Source organism: Sitophilus oryzae, unplaced genomic scaffold (assembly GCF_002938485.1).
Source record: "Sitophilus oryzae breed Bouriz unplaced genomic scaffold, Soryzae_2.0 scaffold_1449_pilon_pilon, whole genome shotgun sequence".
Taxonomy (NCBI): Eukaryota; Metazoa; Arthropoda; class Insecta; order Coleoptera; family Curculionidae; genus Sitophilus; species Sitophilus oryzae.
Genome location: NW_022146114.1, coordinates 959,229 through 972,953, shown reverse-complemented (window position 1 = coordinate 972,953; position 13,725 = coordinate 959,229). Strand labels below are relative to the sequence as shown.

Genomic DNA, 13,725 nt, shown 5'->3' with positions numbered 1-13,725 from the left:
TATCTATTAAAATCGAGATTAAAATAATAAACTTGCGTAACATGTTATACACGAGATAGAAAATTTCAGAATCGATTAATACGCAATACGCTACGCAGTCAACTTATTCCTATGCGCGGATGAGCGTCTTCAAGACTCTTCCTTCGGCCAGGGTCACGACGCAGCCGAAGAGGAATCGGCCTACGTTTGGCTAAACAGGCTGGACACGGTGGAGTACGATATTAGCGAGTCTGAATATTTATAAAAATTTGCAAAGTAAAATATGTTGGAAAAATAATTAGTCCATACATATATAAAAGCTCAAAGGGTTTTTTTGTTGCATCCATCCCGCCGAAAGCGCTTTACCAATCTTGATGATTCTTTTTTTAAATGAAAGGTATATATGTGTAGATTTGTTATGAAGTATTTTTATAGTGCTTAATGGCTATTTCTTTGTGTAAAACGACTAAATACTAAAACATACCTGAAAACACCTACACACAATACCTCCAGAAATAAATTAGTTGTCATTGTCAGTGGTGTGTCAGTTAGATTATATATTACGTTTTTAGATATTTTAGAGTGAGTTGATGCCGCCAGCTTTAGATACATAAATATTAGCACAAAGGTTCGTTTAAACGACATTAGTGAATTAGCTACACAAAGCGATTTTAGGAAATTCATCCTCTTAGAGAGTAAAATTATCTCGGAACAGTTTGTTGTATGAAAATTCCTTACTATTTCGTCTAGAAGAATGAAATCCTACAAAAAGAATTAGAAGAAATTTTTGAAATTCATCAACCAAATGGGTAAAGTTAGTAAAAATTTATATAAAACTTGGTGACGTCTGGATTATACACATAAAAATTGGCACAAAGGTAAAGCGAATTTATGAAATTTATACCCTTAGGGAGTAAAATAGGGAATGAAAGTTTGCTGTACGAAAATGCAATACTATAACATTATAAACCAGACAGTATAAAATTTTATACAAGGGTTTATTTAGTGACATCATAAGGAAATATATCTTCCTCAATTATCCTTCAAAGAATAAAAAATAACCTATAAAGAGAGTATTAGTGCTCTTAATAAATAAAAAAAAGATGAAAAATAAAAAACATCTATATGTTCACTAGCTCTCTATAAAGAAGTAAAAAATCATTTAAATCAATGCATAAACGATTCGAGGTGTAACGCGAACGTAGTTGCGAGAAAAAGCTAGTAATTTATTAAATTATTTTATTTAACTCATTAATTTTCATTGAAAAGGAATTTTTGTAATTCGCCACTATATTAGTTAAAAACTAAGAAACTCATATCAAATTTAAGTTTTGCGATTTTGACTTATACTTTTTACAAAATCTGAACACATTTTAAAAGAAAAAAAGTTTTTGATAATATTTGTGTAGATTGACTACAAGTTGTATAACATAAATTTCTACGACCGGTCTACCTAGTGGTCTGCAGCATCGCCTTGTGTTGCAAACGTTGGCCTGTTAATCTGTGACGTGACGCACAACAGCCAAGAAAAACAGAAGCGTGGCTAAGAATTTAGTAATTTAAAAAAAAAGTCTTTTAGATACAGTAGTAGGTATTAAAAAGTTTTGTGTTTAAATGGGGTTTGCCTTTAACAGTTAAAAGATTATATCGTAAAGTGTAACTTTCCGTAAGAATTCTTTTTTTTGCTTGTTTGTTTTACGGATAGGTGCGATCGCATACTTATTATTGATAATGTTTTATTTAATTTTAACATTACTACTTTTTCAGTGAATCTTTAAATCTGTTGTTTTTTGTTAAGTTCGTTATTTAAACATATGTATGTAATACACTCATATTAACACTAATCATATTTTTACGTTTTTATTCATCATTTTCAATGCCCCCCCGGTTGCATCTTTGTAAAGGACTGTGAATTTTTTGTTGTAAATAACTGTCTTATCGTTTGCATTTTATGCCCACGATGTTTGTTTAAGGTTTTTGTTCAAGTTTAAATATTAGTGCCCGACTCTCTCCGCGCATGTATCACCGCCGCGCCGCGCCGTAGAAATGAACGATCGCGTTGTGATCCGGTTCAATTCGACTCTTTTTTACGGCTCATCGTTCAAAATATAGATTCGTGCTGGCCACGATTCAATTGAACGAACCGTATTCTAAGAAGTGGATCGAATCTCACGATTCATTTTTAATACTCGTTCAATCCTTGCCCACCTCTACTCTGTTTTACGATTCAGGGAAGGTTTCAACAGACGATGACAAAAATGGCAGATGAAATCCATACCAATACATTTATTATATTTGCAGGCTCATATGAACCGACGTCCACAGACGGTTATAGCAGCCGGGGGAGGCAATACAAAGTATATATTAGAATATTTTTTACAAGTTTTTTGTTTGGATGTTTAGATTACAGTTATTTTATTATTAATATACTTCCTTATGTCTCTTCTTAGTGTTCCTAATATTAATTAAAACCAAGCTTGTATTGTTACTTGTTAACCTTTTCTTAAATTTTAATATAAAGTTCTTATCAGTGTCTATATGACATTACGACAATAGTCACCAAAGCCATCTCGTGATATTAAAAAATAACATCATAAAGTTATGATAGTTGAAAAAATTGCAAATTGTCGGTGGCATTTCGCTCTTAAAAATTAGCCAAGGCATGTGTTGACATCAGTCAAAAAAGAATGTGCTGATCGAAATATACTGTCCGAAATTATTTTAGTAGGTGGTACTGTACCACCTTTAGGTATATTGACCTAGAACATCCTCCTAAGCAGTAGTTTTTGAATTTGGCGACGAATTGAACGTTCCGTGTAGTTATGAAAAACTGATGAATACATCACAAGTACTAGCAGTAGTTGACACTAAACTAAACTTTATCTGTTGTACTTATTATTACCCCCATATTACTGGGACTTCAAGGGTTGGGTATACACGGAGATAAATTTTTCTGCGTATCTTTACCTCTATCATTTCTCAAAAAGATATTTATTAAATAATAATAATTGTAAACTAACATAGAGTGGTAAAAAAACACTTAATTACACTTCACATGTGTTTTTCAATTTATAAAAACTCTCCTTTTAATACTTACGATGTCTATTTCTCAAGAGATACTTCTGTTAGTCTCAATTTTGTAAGTATTTTTATTAGTATAAATACGGGAGAAAGTAGTCAATTTACTGTTACATTATGTACCGAATATTTACAATGCAGAGTTTAATCTTGTTTAGTGTTTTGGCAGTTGTTGTCAGTGCTTCCTCTTTAATTGACCAAGATGGTACCAAATTTCAGTCTTTCAAGGTAAATATCAATTTCAATAAGCTTTAAATAGCTATTAAATATTTAAAGAATATATAGGGTGCTCCAAATTTGAGGTACGAGCATAGGCATGTCGGTAACCGTAATAGATATGAACTTGGTTAAATTGGGGCAAAGTTGCGCTTTGGGATGTTTGCCAAGATGCCAAAAAAAAGTTTTAACAATTTAAAGGTTTGCTGAGATTTTTCGAAAAAAAAAAACGGACTTTTTTGAAAATTAATTTTATTTTTTCCTGTCGTTACTTTTAAGAGAATTAAAAAACTAATTGCACATTCTCATAGCCACTTTATAAGGGCTATCTGTTAGTATTTTTAGATTTTCAAAGTAGCTGATAATTTGTGAGATACAGAGGCCAACTTATTTTTTTTCAATACGGACCTGGATTTTTTATTTCAGGTTTTGAAAGAAACTCGGTCTCCTGAGTAGAACGATATGTTACACTTGATATTTTTTTTGTTTCGGACATTTGAACACAATTTATTTAAACTAATTTCAAGTCCGGCTCTGTTTTTTTTTAAATATTTAATCTATTCATCATTACAATATTGATAAGCTTTCAAACTTAACAATGACGTGGGGTAAAACATTGAATATGGAAAATCAAATGCAATAAAATATTAAAAAATAATATACAAATGAATACATTACTTTACGACATTTGTAAAAGTGAAATCAATACATCTCAACATAACAAAGAGTACAAAATGCATTCAACAAAGAGTACAAAATGCATTCGGAAGTTTAAGAAGAAAGTTCAAAGAGCTATAAATAAAATGGAAGTAAAAAATAAATTTGTGCAGTAGGAAAGTTTGTAACCATTTCGAACATGTAGTAACAACAAGTTGATTTGTTTATAATAACTACGATTAATATTACGTATATTATTAGATCGCGCACTGAGATTTCAAATTCACAATAAAATGAGTTAAAAATAATATATTTAAATTGCTGACCTGAATATAATTTATTTAATCTTCCAATTGGCCCGATTCTCCTTATTCAATGTTAATTAGCGCTGACCAATATTGTTGCGATGAATATAATCAGATTAAATAATTTAAAAAAAACAGTCGGACTTGAAATTATTTTAAATAATAATTAAATAGTTTTGTTGTTGTTAAGGTACCCTAAAACAAACAAAAAGTATAAAGTGTGGCACATCATTGCACTCAGGGGACCGAGTTCTTTCAAAACCGGAAATAAAAAATGCAGGTCCGTATTTAAAAAAATTAACTTGGCTGCTGTATCTCATAAATTATCAGTTAATTTGAAAATCTAAAAATACGATCAGATAGTCCTAATAAAGTGGCTATGAGAATGTGCAATTAGTTTCTTGATTTTCTTAAAAGTAACCACAGGAAAAAATAAAGTTCATTCTCAAAAATATCCGTTTTTTTCAAAAAACTCAGCAATCCTTGAAATGTTTAAAACTTTTTTGATTGCATCTTGGTGAACATCCCAAAGCGCAACTTTGCCCCAATTTAACCATGTTCGTATCTATTACGGTTACCGAGATATCAATGCTCGTACCACGAATTTGTAGTACTCTGTATAAGTAATATTCGTTTGCATCTTGAAGTTGAAACATGGCAAGACTTACCTAAATTAAGCTGAATAAATGTCCCGTTTTGCCATCTTCAGAGACAACCTTCGTTCTATTGAAAGCCACAATGCCCGTTTCGAACAAGGCCTTGAATCCTACACACAAGGTATATTTATAATTTAAAATTAAATTCATGATCTGAAGTTTAAGTTTTCACTAGGCATTAACAAATTCGTTGACATGACACCTGCTGAATTCAAAGCTATGCTTGCCCTTCAGATTGCCAGCAAGCCTTCTTACGAGACCGATAAAATATTCGAACTGCCAAAAGGAGCTACTGTTCCAGACTCCATTGACTGGAGAGCGAAGAACGCCGTCAACCCTATCAAGGACCAAGCATCTTGTGGATCTTGTTGGGCTTTCGCCATTGTAAGTAAGCTTATCGTAATTATTAATATCTACAAATACAAATTTTTGCTTTGTACACTACTTTAAATTCTGTATTCGTGTGTCTTAATGTACTATTGAATAAATTTATTCTAATTTCTATAATATACACTCAAATGCAAAAAAACGCAAGGGAGAAATTTTTGGTCAAATTTAAAGTGTCATATATTTGTTATTTTTAGCCCTATTTTTATAATTTTTTTTAGCAAACTGTATATAATTATATCAATTTTAATTCGTAACTTAAGTATTTGGCATATTATAGAGGGTTATTCGAGGGCTTGTTTTTTTGACCTTTTAAACCACCCTGTGCAATAATTTCGTCTGTAAATTTTCCTAAAATATAATTTTACGGTCAGAACGATGACTCCTGAGCATTTTATTTTTTGATTCATGTCAATACATGCTTTGGTTAATTTTTAAGAGCGAAATGAACCGATGACGATCAATTTGCAATTTTTTTAATTATCATTACTTTTTGATGTAATTTTTAATATGACGAGATGGTTTTGGTAATTATTTTCGAAACGTCATATTACACTGCATTTGATACTCTGTACTAAATTAAAAAAAAAACGTAAAAAGACTAACGATATAGTCCGGCTTTTAATACACATTAATAACGATAACAGACGTTATATTGTATTGTTGACAAAAATATTGTAAAAGATATTCTAATACTTTGTATTGCTGCCCTTGGCTGCTATAACTGCCTCTATACGTCCGTTTATAGTCTGTCATTGAGGCTGCATATATCATATTGCGTTATGTTTTCTTGTTCTTCTTTAAGGACCAAGCGAAGTGCATTTAATGAAGCTAGTACTGCTTTGCGACCTCTAACCCTTCTGCTAAGCATTTGCCTAACGTCGAAGATGGTGGGCAGTTCATAGTAGTATATAGCTCACAATAATTACCAAAGCTGCCTTGTCAGATTAAAAAATAGCTTCAAAAAAAAATGATAATTGAAAAAATTGCAAATTATTGGTGGTAAGCTCCTTTCGCTCTTAAAAATTAACCAAGGCATGTATTGACATGATCCAAAAAACAAAAATGCTCAGGAGACATGGTTCTGACCACAAAATAATATTTTAGGAAAATTAATGCACAGGGTGTTTTAAGATTAGGGTAAAAAACAACCTCTCGATTAACCCTGTACAATATGTGAAATACTAAAGTTTATAAAAAACTGAGTTTACGAATAAAAGGTGATATTAGTGTTCTTGGTCACATTATGGACACCATACTGACATTCAATAAGCATGTAAGTTATGTCTGTCAGCGATCATACTACAAACTAAAATAAATTTATGAATTTAAAAATATTTTATCTTTCGATGCTAAGAGACTCCTTGCTGACAGTTTGGTTCTTTCTATACCGGGCTACCTAAACATATAGTTCAGTCATTGGGGATTTTTGCTTGGAAAAAAGTCCGGAAGTTTTGCAACTTTGCAGGTTTATAGGTTTTGGGGTCCCTAACTAAAATCCATAAAATGCACATTTACAGACTTGCCGCCGGCGCCGCCATCTTGCCAAGATGACGCCCAAAATCGGTATTTTGTGAATATCTCGAAAACTATGTGCGCGAAAATTTGGGGAAAGCAAAATTAAAGAGAATAAAATTTCCTATAAAAATATTTTATGCAAATTTTCCCTAAATTCAACCGTTTAGGCACAAAATCCCTGGAAATTTTACAATTTTGCGTAAAATATGATATATTATGTATAGTCGATTTTCCGAAATCAAATGTCGATTAGGGTTCACTAAAACTAGTTTTAGTTTAGTTCCTTCAATTTTGTCATGAAATAGTGGCGTATCATTAATTTGCTCATTAATTTATTAGAATAATTAATTTTAATTATTGAAAATGTGTACTTGTTTCCACACCACCCAAGAGATAAAGTACATGGAGCGTTTATTTTAACGTGGTCTCCCCGGACGTGGCCCACTCCACTAGGTAAATCAAAAACTTTAACTTATCTGCACAAGCCCGACGGATCTGGCTCATTGATGTCAAAGTCGATCGTGTCTGCTTTGCTGGGCTCATCAGGGTGGTCTCTCAATACGTCCAACTCTTCATCTTCAACCGCCAGAGGGATAACTACAGGCAAGTCCAACCCCTCTTTATAGGATTCGTCGAGTGACATTTCAGTGACGTTGTCACAGGATTTTCCATTGCAGTATGCACAAATCATTGAACATTTTAATCCTGCTTTTCTGCATCCGCAGGCATTTGTGGCTTTACCACAGTTCTTGGTTTTGTATTTACAGGATAAAAATGCCAATAAGGATTTTGGAGCTGGATCTTGCAACGTTGTGACTGAATAATGCCTGTTTTTGTTTTCTTCCAACCCCATTCTTCGGCATCTTTGGTACAACCAGACCAATGCTGAACCTGGTGGTAAATTCGCAATGAATGCTGTCCAGCACAATTAATTATTCATAAATTAATGAGCGAATTAATGATACGCCACTGTTTCATGACAAAATTGAAGAAACTAAACTAAAACTAGTTTTAGTGAATACTAATCGAGATTTAATTTGGGAAAATCGACTATAGTATGTATATCATACTTTACGCAAAATTGTAAAATTTCCAGGGATTTTGTGCCTAAACGGTTGACTTTAGCGAAAATTTTCTTATAACATTTTTATAGGAAATTTTCGCGAAAAACGCATAGTTTTCGTGATATTTACAAAATACCGATTTTGGGCGCTATCTTGGGAAGATGGTGGCGCCGCGCCGGCGGCAAGCCTGAAAATGTGCATTTTACGGATTTTAGTTAGGGACCCCAAAACCTATAACCCTGTAAAGTTTCAAAACTCCCGGACTTTTTTCCAGGCAGCCTCCTTTTTTGATCCCCAATAACTGAACTAATAGTCGTTCCTAAGTCAGTTTAACAAGTATCGTATTCAAAAATTGCAAAACTCCTGTGTCAGATTTGTAAGAGGGTTGACACGGAGAGATCATGTAAGCCAACATATACAGGAGATTTTTCATTGTAATATGGCACAAAAGCGATATGTTCAAATGAGTTTCCTAATACACAAAGTTCTAACTACACAACATCCTCTGTATCTCTTTGAACTAATTAATATTCGAAGTAACGCTCATCAGGTAAACATACGTTTCAGAGATGCCATAACTATTCCACAGCATATTCTGAATTTTTTAATCCTGTTTTCTCTATTTGGCGGCTCATATCTACAATTCTTTACCGCGGGACTTCAAAGTATTAAACGTGCCTGCATGCCAAAGACAGGGCTCTAGAGTTGTAGGTCATATAAAGTTCCTAATAAGACATTTTTTTATTGTTAACTATAATTATTGTTACTTTTCATGTATTTTATTATTTTAAGTATTTTATTATTATAGGGCATGGTGGTTATTAAAATACGCTTTGCGGTACCTTCCTTTATATGCATTCCTTTGTTTGTGCATGTAATAAAGATTATTTTATTTTATTTTATTTATTTTATATAATTATATACAGCTTGCTAAAAAATCATGAAAATAGGGCTAAAAATAACAAAAATATAACACTTTAAATGTGACCAAAAATTTCTCCGTTGATTTTTTTTGCATCTAAGTGTATATAAAGTTCAATATATTGTTTTCTTTTTATTCTTGGCATTAGGTCGTTGGGGGTAAGATGTTACTGGATTTTGTTTATTATTTTATTTTTATTGACGACATTTCGACAGTCATATGTCTTTTTCAAATCTTTTTAAGTACATAAAAGAACAGTCAGTTAATAGAATTAAAAAGATAAAATGTCAAAATAAAAGGTCTTACATTGAACGTAGATTTCTATAGAATTAGAATTGGGGAAAACTGGACAAACACACACTACACACATATTAAAACTATTATTTTATTTATTTAGGTTTGGTTTGGTTTGTTTGTTTTCTATGTTTTGATAAAATCTTAGGCAGGATCTACGGAAGGTGCTTATGCTATCAAAACTGGCAATCTAAGCAGATTTTCCGAACAGCAACTTGTTGACTGTACTACTAGCTTCAATTCAGGATGCGACGGTGGATATTTGACATATACATTCCCCTACATTCGACGAAGTGGACTTGAATACGAATCAGACTACCCATACGAAGGTATTATTTTTATCAAAAAAAGTCAATATGCAATCCTTATTCACAAATTTTATTTTGAACTAAAGTGAAAATATTTTCATAGGTGATGACGGTAGTTGCACATATGATTCTTCCAAAATTGCGACATATATCAGCTCCTATGTGAGCATCGATAGTAGTGAGGAAAAATTAAAGGAAGCAGTAGGAACTGCCGGACCAGTAGCCGTTGCTATCGATGCTGATTACATCCAGTTTTGGTAGACAAACTATCTAACCCACCAGCCGAGTCCTATAGGTTTGTTCCATGCGACACATTTTGTACGGTTATGAGGCGATTTTAAAACTGGTATTGTTATTTAAAGGCACAGTATTACAAGTATATTTGATATCAATTGAACTTTTAGTTACGTAATCGAGGGCAAGATTTTTTAATTCATTGTTGGCCAACCATGGACATATTTGGCGCTCGGATGACTAACTGGAATTTAAATTTCGCGCTGGGGATTCAGGTGACTCAGAAAGTGTCAAGTTGCCACATTTATTTATTTATTTTCTGACATTCCCATTCGTTTTGATACTTTAGTTTTGTATTACGAGTTTTTGGTTTAAATAAATAGTGTTGTGAAGTTTTAGTGCTGTGATAATCAATTTTGATTAAAAGAAAATATATAAAAGTGGGCAACTCTGTGCCGGTCAAGCTCATCACGTGACTAAAAGTTTATTTGATATCAACTATATCCAATATTGGTGGTTATACAACTGTCAATAGATATTAATTTAAAAACCAGATAGTTTACCACTAAATTACTATAGTAGTATTTATTTATTCTAGGAATCTATAGCAACTCCACTTGCGAGCCTAGTAACTTAGACCATGGTGTCTTGGTTGTTGGATACGGCACCGAAAATGGTACTGACTATTGGCTTATCAGAAACTCGTGGGGTAGTGATTGGGGTGAATCTGGATATTTCAGATTTGAGCGTGGAGTTAACCAATGTGGTATAAATTCTGAGAACACCTACCCCATTATATAAATTGTTTATAAATGCAATATTAACCAATTTTGTTACATATTTTATATATTCCTAATCGAAATATTGATATAATAAAGAAGCGTTCGTATTCTTGTTATTTTATTAATAAGTTCATTACGTGTAGTGAATCTACTTATGTGTTACCCTATCTCATCTACCCAATTATCCAAAGACAAATCCTATTCATTCCAAAATACTCCTATTGGGCACCAATTAGAATTTTTTAGAATTTAGAATGAGTGGGAGGGGGGTTAATCACTTCGACCTTACAGATCCATTGTGTCCCCCTTTCTTGAATCATAACTCATCATACAGTCCCAGGGCTTTGACAAAAGCCAGTATCTGGGACGGTTTTATAGAGGGTAGTTCTCCATCTCCAATATCAGTCGTTGAAGACTCTATGACATAACAAGTGAAAAGAAGTTCGGTCCACCAAATGTTATCCAATAAATAGCCAAATATGTATCCGATCATGAATTGGAAATCGATCAATAAATCGTTAAAATATATTCAACTTAGACAGTTTTAATCATCTGTCGATGATACTAACAGAGCTAGCGAAATGTGCGTCCATTGCAAATTAATGTAAAGTGTTTTTATGTGTATTGTGGTGAATTAGGGTGTTTTATTTTGCTCAAATCGACTAATATTAAGATTGATCCAAATTCAGAAACTACGACAGTTATGAAGATGTTTAGGACATATATTCATATGAAGTTCTTTTCTTAGAATATGTCCAAGAATCACCTCCTTAAATATTAGCATGTTATTAAGGAACACCCTGTATTGCTTTACTGTTTTTTTGTACCTTTGTGTTTTTGCTTCACTCATCCTATGGGGTGGATACTTATATGGCAGCATCCAAGTGTACAGAATTATCGTATGTTTTTGTGGGATTGCTCGTGTATGGGTAGCTCCATGATACTCTAAGAGCTAGCAACGTTTTGAGAAAGTATTTTTAAGACGTCTGGCTCTTTGATATATCTTTTACTATGCTATCTGGATCAGCATGCTGATAACCGTTGCGTTCACTACTGCGCATCGGAAGAAGATCCTATATTTTTTATTAATTTAGTCCTATAAATTCTAGTATTGAATTTAAATCGAACATGATCGAACATGTCTCCATAGCACAATGCGTAGAGTTTCCGACCACGAACCGATGATTCAGAGTTCAAATCCGGGTCAGGTCAAAAACTTTTTTATTTTATTTTCGTTTATATTCTGATGGTAAAGTATTAAATAATTCTGGTAATTAAAAAAAAAAACAAATATTTAATACTTTACTATTTAGAATATAAACGAAAATAAAATAAAAAAGTCTTTGCCCTGACCCGAATTCGAACTCTGAATCATCGGTCCGTGGTCACAAACTCTACGCACTGCGCTATGGAGACATGTTCGATTTATATTCAATACTAGAATTTAAAGGACTAATAAAAATATAGGATCTTCTTTCAATGCGCAGTAGGGAACGCAACATTTACCAGCAGCCAGACGAGACGCATGCTGTTCTAGAGAGCATAGTAAAAGATATATCAAAGAGTCAGACGTCTTAAAATACTTGTTTTTCCGACGTTGCTAGCTCTCATACTATGAGTAGAGATATAAACATGCAGTTTTCACATTACTGCGGTACATTTTTACGAAACTAAAGGTACAACACACAGATTATTGTCCTAGCCTTATTAGTTACTGAAATACTGGACAAATTATCCTATAGCTAGTTTATCCTATAGCTTATCGAAAAAGTGAAAACTGAGCGCCGTAGCGTTATTTAAACATATGTATGTAATACACTCATATTAACATTATTTTTATTCATCATTTTCAATGCCCCCCCGGTTGCATCTTTGTAAAGGACTGTGAATTTTTTTAATTGGATACTCTGTATATGACTTTTTATTATATCTGTCTTATTTTAAGCTTTCTAAAAATATAATAAAACATACTTATCCTCTAAAATAAGGTAAAAATTCATTATTTTATTTTTTGACATAAATCAACGTAGTCTAAGAGAGTATTATTATTTGTAGGTTCAGGGGAATAAGTCAGTTTTCTGCTATATTTATATATGCGGTGTATTCGGTTCAGAGTGAGAGTAAGAATCTTAAGAAACCGCTAAACTGGGAAAAAAATAGTCTATTCGGAAGGTATATAGCGTCAAATAATATAAGGGACAAAAGCACGCAAGTCAGATAAAAAAAGGAAAGAACCAGGTAAATCATTGTTGAGTTCGTACGTTTTGTATGTTACAATGGTATCTTATCTTAAGGGGGAACCAACTCCAACCCCCACGACTGGTTTCTGGGCCTTCATCAGTTAAGTTAAGAACCAGGTTGTAGAACCAACCTTTGGACAGCCACACTTAATATCTCACTGACACTGTTCGATGTCGCCGATTCAAATTGTTAAAGCTCTCTTTATGGTTTCGTTGGAGAATCAACCTCTCGACATCCCAACTGATAAAGGGTAGGCCCAGAAATCGGACGTGGCAGTTGGAGTTGGAGAACGATAAACATAACGATTTTTTGTTTATCATTTTTCGATTTTCGAAAATTAAAAAATACAGCAGCTCAAGGCAAGAATTTTGTATTTAGTAATAAAAAATACCTTACCTAACAAATTTCTAGTGCTATGTTCAGGTTTGCTGCCGATTTGGGGTTTGAACATTAAACCGTGTTTTTCTCAGTTTGGAGAGACATGTACATGACTCACCTGCTTTTTTCCCTTGACACCCATTTTACTTAATTTAATTTAACTAGACTATTTTGCCACCACTAGATAATTTGCCACCACTAATTTGCCACAAATTAGACACCTGACACAATTCTGTCCAGTTTTCTTTTAAACTACACCGAAAATAAACCTGTGCAGCTTTTAGCTAGCACATTCTCAATCAGTGATATTCATATTTTTGATACACTCTGCAATAATTCTACATACAGAAACTAGCATGGAATAGTTAATAACCAAAATTTGATCTCTAATTCCATTTAAAAAAAATTGGACTATATTTCAAGAATACGCCACAATTACGCCACTGTGTTCTATCTGAACTCTATGGAACTCAGTTTTCTCCATGTCGATAAGTTATAAGAGATAACCGAGATTCGAAGGGAGTCAGAAAATGCAACATTTTCAAATTCGCCTTGTATTTCAGAAACCAAGGGGGCTAGGACAAATCTGTGCGTAGATTTTCTAGTATCATAAAAAAGTTGCGCAGTGATGTTAAAACCGCATCTTGTATCTCTATTTATAAACGAGAAACGCGTCAAAAAAGTCATATGTGTATTTCGCCACTGT

At 33.0% G+C, this 13,725-nt stretch overlaps 1 pseudogene; it reads left to right on the top strand.

The window, feature by feature from the left end:
* The first annotated feature begins 3,192 nt into the window (after window positions 1-3,192).
* LOC115877397 lies at window positions 3,193-10,419 on the top strand (annotated as a pseudogene).
* The last annotated feature ends 3,306 nt before the right edge of the window (window positions 10,420-13,725 follow it).